The sequence below is a fragment of the Mustela lutreola genome, chromosome 5 (assembly GCF_030435805.1).
Source record: "Mustela lutreola isolate mMusLut2 chromosome 5, mMusLut2.pri, whole genome shotgun sequence".
NCBI lineage: Eukaryota > Metazoa > Chordata > Mammalia > Carnivora > Mustelidae > Mustela > Mustela lutreola.
Genome location: NC_081294.1, coordinates 5455961 through 5466256, shown reverse-complemented (window position 1 = coordinate 5466256; position 10296 = coordinate 5455961).

Below are 10296 nucleotides of genomic sequence, written 5' to 3'. Positions count from 1 at the left end.
GATAAGCCAAATGATATTTAGATTTTTACACAACACTAAATTTTTCCTCTGAATGAAATGAAAAATGATATTAGTTTCTTACAGTAGCCCTGACAAAGTATCACAGGCAGGGTGGCTTTTAATAGAAATTTATTCACTTGGAGTTCTGGAAGCAAGGAGTCTAAAGACAGGGTGTCAGCAGAGTCCTGCTCTCTCTGAAGGCTCCAGGGACACCCTATCCCATGCCTCTCTCCAAAGTTCTGGTGTTGCCAGCAAGTCCTGGAATTCCTTGGCGTGTAGCCATAGTGCTCCAACATCTACCCTCCTCTTCTCCCCTGCGTATCTGCATCTCTCCTCTACCTCTGCTAGGGACACCAGCCAATTGGATCAGAGCCACGCTAATGACCTCATCTTAATTTGATTACATCTGCAGAGATCCTATTTCCAAAAAATGTCACATTCACATGTACATTGAGACAAGCATTGTCTTCATGAGGGACACAATTCAACCAGTAATAAACGCCCTGAATATTTCACTAACATCTGCCACTGATGAGGTAGGGGGTCTAGAGCTACAAACTAAACTATTTCCTATTAGCTCTGTGGAATAAAAACACCAGTTTTGGGTGACTCTTTGTACCAGTTCTTGTTGAGTTTATTTTGTTCTGATTCAAATGTATTCTTATCAGGAGCCATAAAATTACAACCTGATTTTTTGAAATCTCAAGACTATATTGAGTAATTGAATTAAAAAAAAAACTGGCAAAATGAGGAAAAATTTTTTAAAAAAGAGAAAAGAAAGCAGCAATTTGTTAGGAACATGAAAGAACCCCTTCAGACTGAAAATGTAATACAGTAACAATAGAAGACGATCAACTGAAACAACCCAACCAACTTCATATTTTGGTGTGTTCCCAGTGGTTTTTTGCCTGCCTTCGAGGCAAACCTTGACAGTGGCACTTAGAACACCTGGAAGCAATTATCACCAGTGTCAGTCTACACATGCAGAGGAAAGAAAAATTAAGGCATTGAACAATTTTGATCCTTCCTGGAATTTGTATAATTAGTCCATAGAAACCACTTAAAAAAAGTCAATGCTCAAAGTCTCTCCTCCCTGCATTTTTATGTTGACACTATTGTAAGGCTGTCGTTACTGATACTTAGGAGGCCAAGAATGGAACAAAGTTCTGTTCACTTGAGAGACGGTCAGCATAACCTCTTGGCAAGGCTGTGTCTTCGAGGCCGTTCTGTTTTGAGTGGGCATCCATCTACTCCAGCTCTTAGCTGGAGAACCACAGGAAGGAGTGAGACTGCTGTCAGTGAGACTGCTCCCTGCTGTCAGAAGGTAGGGATTCTGTCCCCTGGAGTCACAGGTGGGGCAGCGGTCACACAAGACATTCAGTTTACAGGCAAGAAACCTGAAGCCCAGTCAGACAGCTGCAGTGAAGACAGGTCTGAAACCCGGTTTTTCCCATTCCCTGCCCCAACTTCCCTTCTCTCCCTTCCCTAGGCAACCAGCCCTGTGTTTTCTGTCTGTATAGATTTGATGGTTACGGATATTTCATACACGAGGAAGAGGTGATTCATGGTTGATTATTTGGGGGCCTCTGTCCACTAGGGCTGTCCCCACATTTCATGTTGTAAACTGACCTCCAACTAGTGTTTTCCACGTAGCAGTTGCTAATATAAACCACTGCGGTTTATCTGTTTACTATTTTCATGTTGCAACTGATGAATTCTGTTTCATTTGGGAAGTGTTACATGAGCTTCTCTAGGACCCAGGCTCTCTACTGGTCCCAGAGACACCTCGAAGGAGGAGAGGGAGTTGGGTGCTGATGCTGTGCATACAATGGAACCCTCACCGTGATGCAGGGCTTGACACCTCTAACATCTATTGTCTATCAGATCGTCCTGCATGCGTCAAAATCCTGATCAAAGGAAACTCAGGAAAAACATTTGAGTGAGGATCAATTTGAATCATCGTTCATTCTAATTGTTTTGGACTTTTTAATTAAATGAGTATTTTACTTTTAAGGAAGGGGAACAGGAAAAAGTGGTAAAATAGAATATACTTATATCATAGTGATTGTTAACTTTTGAGTGGGAATAAAGGATAAGTGAATTAAGGTTTTCTAGAAGTTATCTATCATCATGCAAACATGTATACAGTGCTTACTGGGTGATGTGTGTGGCCCTGTGCAGGCCACAGGACCCTGTGCTTAGAAGGACCCTTCTGCTTTATCTAATGATCTGCTGTCACCGTCTTAAAACTCTTGGTTTTGGGGGCATCTGGGTGGCTCAGTGGGTTTAGACCTCTGCCTTCAGCTCAGGTCTTGGTTTCAGGGTCCTGGGATCGAGCCCTGCGTCGGGCTCTCTGCTCAGCAGGGAGCCTGCTTCCCCCTCTCCCTCTGCCTGCCTCTCTGCCTACTTGTGGTCTCTCTCTATCCCTCTGTCAAATAAATAAAATCTTTAAAAAAAAAAAAAAACCAAAAACTCTTAGTTTTGAACAAGAGTCCCTGTGTTTTCATTTTTCTCTGGGTCTTATGAATTACGAAGCAGGTTCTGACAAGATAGCAGGCTCTCTGCTGGCCTTGAAGGACCTTCAGTGCTAGACATAGCTCCATCTTGGAAAGCTAGCATCTCTCCTGTTGGCTTATCTTTGCTTTCCGATCTCTGATGACTCAAATTATTTTCATAAAAACAATTGTCTTTAACTTAAAATACTTATACTTTGTAGATAAATACATTTTGATTAAAAAATAGTCAACAATGTAACTTTCGACACATTTATTACATATAGAAGTTTTCAGAGGCGAGACCTACATTTTAAGGTCATTTTGGTGTTTCCACCCACCCCTGACCTCCAAAATTCCTGTTGGATATTTTCTTCATCTTTATAATTCAAAAGAATAACATAAAATCTGCCAAGACATGACTTTTCTTCATTTTTTTCCCTCTGGAATGCTGTGGTCCCCTTTATGCATGCATGGATCTGTTTCAGTTCAGAACTCTCTCTCTCTCTCCCTCCCCCCACACAGATTTAACAGGAATGTTGAGCTATAATTCACATGCCACACAATTCACCTGTTTGTAATGTACAATTCGATGTTTCATTTAGCACAGTCCCTGAGTCATGCAACCAGGACCACAATCTAATCTTGGCATGTTTTCAGCACTCCGAAGAAATCTTGTTCTCATTCTTTCCCTCAGTGGTCCCCCTGTCCTCAGCCCTAAGCAACACTAACCTACTTTCTAGATTTGCTTACTCTGGACATTTCACATGAACGGAATCACATAATGTGCACGGTCTTTCTGACTTTGGTGACTGGTCCTTTGGCTTACTGTAATGTTTCCAAGGCTCCTCCATGTTCTAGCATTTGTCAGTAATTTATTCCTTTATGTTGCCAAGTAGATATTTTGTTTTATGGAGATGCCATATATTTTATTTTATTTTATTTCATTTTTAAGATTTTTTTTTTTTTTTGACACACAGAGAGAGCGAGCACAAGTAGGGGGAGTGGGAGAGGGAGAGGGAGCAGCAGGGATCCTGATGCGGACTGAATCCCAGGACTCTGGGATCATGGCCGGAGCTGAAAGCAGACATTTAACTGACTGAGCCACTCAGGCGCCCCTGCCTTATTTTTTAAAATCCATGCACCGTTGAAGGTCATTGGGTGGTTTCTACTCTTTAGCTACTATGAGTAATACTGCTGTGAACACTTGTGTACAAGTTTTCATGCGGACATATGTTTTCATTTCGCTTGAATATAGAGATGGGAGTGAAATGCTGGGTCATGGAGTGACTCTGGGTTCAAAAGCCCCTGTTTGCTCTCCTGCCGGTAAGGTCTGAGGATTCCCACTTCTCCAAGTCCTCACCAATTCTTGTTATTATCTGCTTTGTTGAGCTCAGCCTCTCAGTGGGTAAGGCGGCAGCTCACTGTGGTTTTCACTTGCGTTTCCCCCGTACTAGTCATGTTGAGAATTTTCCATGTGCTTCTCAGTCATTTGCACATGAAATGTCTCTTTAAGTGCATTGCTCCCTTAAACATTGGGGTTATTTATCTTTTTGTGACTCATCTTAGACCTTAAAAATTATTGTTTGTATTTCATTTGTTCTGCTGTCGTCTTCGGGATCATCAGCTGTGTCGACCTTGACCTTCCCCTTAGGAGGCTGGTACTAGTCTAGAGGTTTTTCCAGACACTGCAGTGCACCATTTTCAGAGGGAAGTTTCTTCACTTAGTCCTGCAGGCAAGAGTTAGTATTTACTAACAGGAGGGTTACACTTGGCCTGGCTTTCTGCCTACGTGAGAGGCCCCGTGATTCTCCTCTCAGAGCTGCCGTGGTGCATACGGGCCCTGCTCCATGGGACTGTACCGCCTCATCTCACCAAAGCTGCTCCTGTCACCGCTCCTGCCCGCTGTCCTCGCCTCTGGGCTTCTCCTTCTCACTGTCTGCCAGGTTGTCCACTCTGTTCCCCTGCAAAGACCTGGGACCAGGGCCTGTGATGTCTCCCACTGGGTACAGGTGGCAGGGGTGGGAAATGACTCCAAGGTGAGGAAAGTCTAGGAAGGCGTTCTCGGTGTCACGGAGTGAGCCTCGGGCTGCCTAAAAGTTACTGTTCCATCCCAGACATTTGGCATTAGACTGCCTATCTGCATTGTCAGCGCTGTGAGGCTCTTTGTCTTTTATTAGTTTTCTGGTGTCTTTAAAGGTATTGGGGGAAAAGTTTAGAGAGGTGCTAGGTAGGAAGGTTTTAAACTCCAATTCAAAATGTAAAGCAGCTCTTGGAAGTCTATTAAGATAAGCTACAGGCTTCTAGCATTAAAAAAAAAAAAAAAAAGTCATAATATATTTTGTTTCCTATGGCTGTGCCAAGGCAAGATGCCTTCATTTTTGGCTTCATCATTGGCTGTCCCCTCTACCATGGGACAGTCATCCATCTTGGAGTGCTTTTGTAATGAGGTCATTCTGGTCCTTTGAGAGCTCATCATCTTCATCAGAGTAAGAGGAACACCTGCTACAGCTTTTGGGAAAACACCGTCTTGGTGAAATGCTGATCATGTCATGTTTGGGAAGTTCTGGGTGAAAGTCTTGGATCTTTGAAGCCAATCCCTTAGTGTACTGACCAGGCTTATAGGCAAGCCCCAAATTAGCAGCTGCACCTCCTTAAACGTACGCGGCTTCAGAGCCATTTTCCATCTCCTCAACAAATGTGCTGTCAGTCCCCAGAGGCCACTCCTTCCTGATGGATAATTCTTGGGTCATTCGCTGCCACTGGTACCTGAGCTGGGGCAGCCTGTCTCATTCATCCACGGGCGGGCAAATGGAGCAGTTATGGGAAAGATGAGCATTCCTCTTCCGAGAGCACGTGCTCTCTACTCAGCATGATTTTAATTTAAGCTGTACAGCTGGGGTCCAAATAACACATATTCATCTGCAGGGAGGGGAGATGGAAGATGCGTTTCCCAGTTTCTAGAGGAACGCTGATTCGCAGATTTCTTCCCCAGCCCAGGGTTTCTGCCACCAGCATCTCTTACCCACTCCACGTAGGAGATGAAGATTCTATCCTGTAAATGTATAGACTGTGCTCCATTAGGGACCACTAGATTAAAGCAGAAAGGGTACGGGTGTTGGAGGAGAATCCTGACTTCATGATTCATGCAACAAACATTGGTAGGTTGGGTTTTCTTGGACGTGGACTCTGAGATAGAAATTTGTGCCTAGGACATTTATTACAGACTGTTGGGGGTCTGCCATCTATGAGAGGGAGAGGGCGGGACTGGAGCGGGGGAGAAGTTCAGCGGCGATGCCCCCTAAGAAGGTCCTTGATAGACCCTATAGGAAGCTGTAAAGATGGGTTGATTCCTCAAATTGTCCTGAGCTGGGGAGAGGAAGCCGCCACTTTCTTCTCTCTTATCGGTCATTCATGGGATGTGGCTGCCCTTGGAAGGAGGCTTTTTTTTTTTTTTTTTTGGTCCAGGCAATCCCCAAAGAGGATTAACAATGGAGAGCTGTCTGCTTGGCAGTCTGCCAAGCTCATTGCCAAAGAGCGGTCTGGAAAGCACTAGGCAGTGTCCACCATGCCACGTGACCTTGAGAAGCTCTGTGCCTTCTCATGGCTTCGATTTCCTTACTGATAACGGGCTGATTGTAATGCCTCTCTCACTGAGTGGTGGACAGACATTCTAGATGACAGGATGACTATGAAATGTTCAGCTCAGTAAGTACAGAATCCTTCCCTAATGTTGACACTGGAAAATGAAAAAGCACCATTCTTGTTTTAAAAAGTCTCCATCCTGGTGTAGAGCCTACCACCTCTCTCCATACAAGGACAAATTTTTAACTATAAATTACTTCTCTGACGACCAAAACCTTGTCATGAATTGGAGTTGATTTCCCAGCAATACTTTCCGGTTCATTCTCCTGGGGTAGAGTGGCGGGGCGGGGGTGGGGGGCTCCTTTTATATGAAAAGTCCCTGTAGTAACTTCTTATGGCTACTACAACAAATTACCATGAACTTGGTGGCTTACACCGTACATATTTATTCTCTGAAAGTTCTGGAGGTCAGAAGTCCAAAAGGAGTCTCATGGGGCTAAAGTCAAGGTGTCAGTTGGGCTGATTCCTTCCGGGGTTCTAGGGAAGAATCCATCCCTGGCATTTTCTGTCTTACGGAGGCCGTTCTCACTTCCTGACTCACGGCCCCACATCATATGCCTTTCTCCCCTGCTTCTCTTCTCTTCTGTAGACAAGTGTCTTTCTGCCTTCCTTTTATGAAGACGGTTGTGGTGGCCTTTCAGTCCACCTAGATAGCCCAGATAATCTTCTTATCTCAAGATCTTTGGTCATACCTGTGAAGTCCACTTTCCATAGACGGTGACATTCATGGAACCCAGGACCAGACCCTGGCTATCTCTGGGGCCATTGTCCAGTCTGCTCCTAGCTCTTTCTCTTTATTTTTTTTTATTTTTATTTTTTTTTTAGATTTTATTTATTTATTTGCACAGAGAGAGAGAGAGAGCGAACACAAGCAGGGAGAGTGGGAGAGGAAGAAGAAGCAGGCTTCCCACCGAGCAGGGAGCCTAATGCAGGGCTCCAGCCCAGGACCCTGGGATCATGACCTGAGCCAAAGGCAGATGATTAACAGCTGAGTCACCCAGGCACCCTTTTTCTTCTATATTTTAAGACAGATGGTAATTTACCCAAATTGGTCTGTGGCTCCCGGAGGACAGGAAAGCTCATCTGGATTTTTCATTCAGGACAAGCAAATAGCATACATATAAGATCTTCCAAAAACACTTAGGACATTTAATCCAAAGCTTATTATCCCTTCTCCAAAGCAGCAACTCATCATGAAGAACTATCAAGTTGACAAGGGCTCCTGTATCTGAGAGGCTAAGATAAAAGGTTTTTTTTTGTTTCTTGCAAATGTAAGAGAGTTTCTGGGGGCCATTTGTGCAGGGCCCTGAATTCCGGCCAGGCACAAGGCCACCGTCAGTGAGTAAGGGGCTTATTTGCATAGGGTCGAATCACTGAACCAGTGTGGATTTGCAGCATATCTTGCTGACCCCACTCCCTCTTTCCGTGGACAATTTTACATACTGTGATGCTAGCTTCTCGCTCTGCTCAGCTTAGTACAAAGTAGAATATTCTAAAAAACATTTTAAAAAATCAGGTCATTTAATTAGCTTTTCTGTCATTTATAATCTTAAGGATTGAAGCAGTAGCTTTCTCTTCTCTCATTTGTAGCCAGAGCCTCGGACTTAGGGCTATTGACCCAGCGGACACTTAGCAAACAATGAAAAACACAAGTCAGCACAACAATGAATTATAAAAAAAAATTCTTCCAAAAAGGAAAGACAAAATTAATTTGATGAAGTGACTTAGATCTTCCTGAAAACACAAGTGATCATGAACATTGGCCTTGGGGCCAGGAAGCAGGCTCAAGGCCGGCTGTCCGTGGCTGAGTTGACCCGTGCGGTGCAGGCACCAAGAACCCGTAGTACTGGGACTCAGGTTTGGCTTTTTTTGTTTGCTTGTTTGTTGTTTTTAACTTACTCCTGGGAGTTCAGTGCTGTTGCATTTCTGTGTTTTAAGTCCCTGTGTCCCACTGTGACAAAGCACGTTGTCAAGTTAGAGGTCATTCGGTAGATTCCCACATGTAAAGCACAGTTTCCTCTTCTGCAGGTGTCCTGGCAAAGACCTGTTTTGACCGGAGACTCGGGACCAGAGAAGATTCGGGTCCTTGGGCATTGCATCTGTGCAGGGGGCACATGAGCAAAAGCACAGGGGCAGAGGCTAAAGGAAGCGGGGGGGGGGGGCTGCTGACGGAGGAGCCCCCAAGAGAGGCTGTGCTGCTTGGCACAAGTGAGGGGCTCTGAGGACAGGGATCTCAGACCACAGGGAGCACGGGCTTCCAGAACGAGGAATGTGCTCGCCGCTGAGCTTTGTTTGGCCGCAGCTCTGTTTCTTTGGACAACCTCGCCACCTCGCAGCTGGGGTCCAGTAGAAGGATGGTTTGTCCCGCTCTGATGCCAGGGCTGCAAGGAGGCTGAGGACCGGGCTCTTTTGAACCCGTCACCTTGATAAGGTAAAGCTATCCAGAGGGGGAAGGAGCCCAGCAGGGCCAGTTAGAATTCTTCCATGGGTAGCTTTATTGGTACCGGTGGCGGGAAGTGCTTTTTCTACCGGGCTTGCTAAGTCAGGGGCTGGAATCTGGTTTGTAGCTAATGCAGCTCAGGATCCGGTGGTTTTTCTATGAAACCCCTGAAGCCCTGGTCTGGGCAGACCCACAGGCCAGATAGAGCAGATTTTCTTCCATGTGACCATGAGGACCAGGTGCTGCTGACCCTGCCCCGCACGGAACACCGCATACACTCCTCACCTCACCCCACCAGTGTGCTTTGAGTGCCCAGTGTCTGCTAGGCACGGGGTCCTGGTCCCTGCCAAGGGTCTTGTTTGGAAAGGAAACTGGCCACTTCTAAAGATGTGTGTGGCAGGGGAGGACAGTGAGGAAACCCTCCAGGCAAAAGCCAGAAGAAACAAGCAGAAACACACAAACTCAGCTTTGCCAAGACGGGCTTCAGATGGCCAATGTGTGAGATAGAATGGCTCAAGCCGAATGCGTTTTATCAAACTGAATGCAATGGGCTATGGTCCATTTGAATACGCTTGTGCAAGAGCACCCCCCACCCTTTTTTTCCAGGGAGGCAGGAGGTGAACTCAGTATCTGAGGCTAAAAGTCAAAAGTAGAAGTAAAACCTGTGAGTTGCAAAGTGAAATACAGTGAAGAGAAAGAGGAGGCAGGAGGCAGAGGGGAAGAAAGGTGACAGCCTGGAGATGACAGAGTTAATACAATGCTAATGGGCTTGAAGCTATACTTCATGTTATATTCTGTCAATTTAGCCTGAGTGTGAACGTGCGTCCGAGGCTCCCCTCGGTGGAGGGCAATCTGGGTGAGTCCTATAAAACCTGTGGCAGCAAGAATTATGCAATTCCAAGTCCTGGTGTCTCAGGCCTGTCCCCGAAGGCTGCCTTGATCTTATCAGTCCTCTACCTCCCCAATACTATCTGGTGAACCACCAGCGGCACAGCACAGCTTTCGAAACAAAGAGCACCAAGCCCGCAGGCTCCGCTCTCGCTCTGTCTTTGGAGGAAGCACTGTGAGAAAAGCCCGCGTGACACCAGCAAAGTAACTTTGAAGATGAGCCCACGTTAGGTTTCATAATGAGGCCAACGAGACTTATCAGACCCGTAATCTAAAGTGCTTTTGCCCCAGCAGCAGTAACTCATTCCAGGGCTGCACAGAGAACTCTGCCAAGGTGTCTTGAGCCCTGTGGCCTGGCAAAGAGACCCGCACAGCGGGCTGTGGGTTCTCCTGTGGCCATGAAGGAAAATGACCAAATGGCCTCTTGTTTCTTCCCCTGAAGAAGAGGCAGAGCAAGACTGAGTATGAGCCTTAGAGGGGACACAACTGAACGTCACCAAGTCTCGGACTCAAACGAAATGCAAAACTTTCAGGAGAATAGAAGTCTGGAAAATATTCTCCATGCTAAAATAACCAATACTTTTTGTATAGAAGGACCTAGAATCACAACTGGAAGCAGTTGAAGAAAGAATAAAGGAAGCATTTAAGGTGAGTAGAAGTAGAAAACATTTTCCACCCTGGAAAATTGGGAAAGAAATAAGCCGCTTGTTAAAACTTGTACATTTATGGGCAATATGTGCGTAAAATACACATGTAGAAATTATAGTGCTTTCTGCCATGAAAATATAGTGTACTCAATAAATTAGAAATTTTCTTTTGTGAAGTCATTTT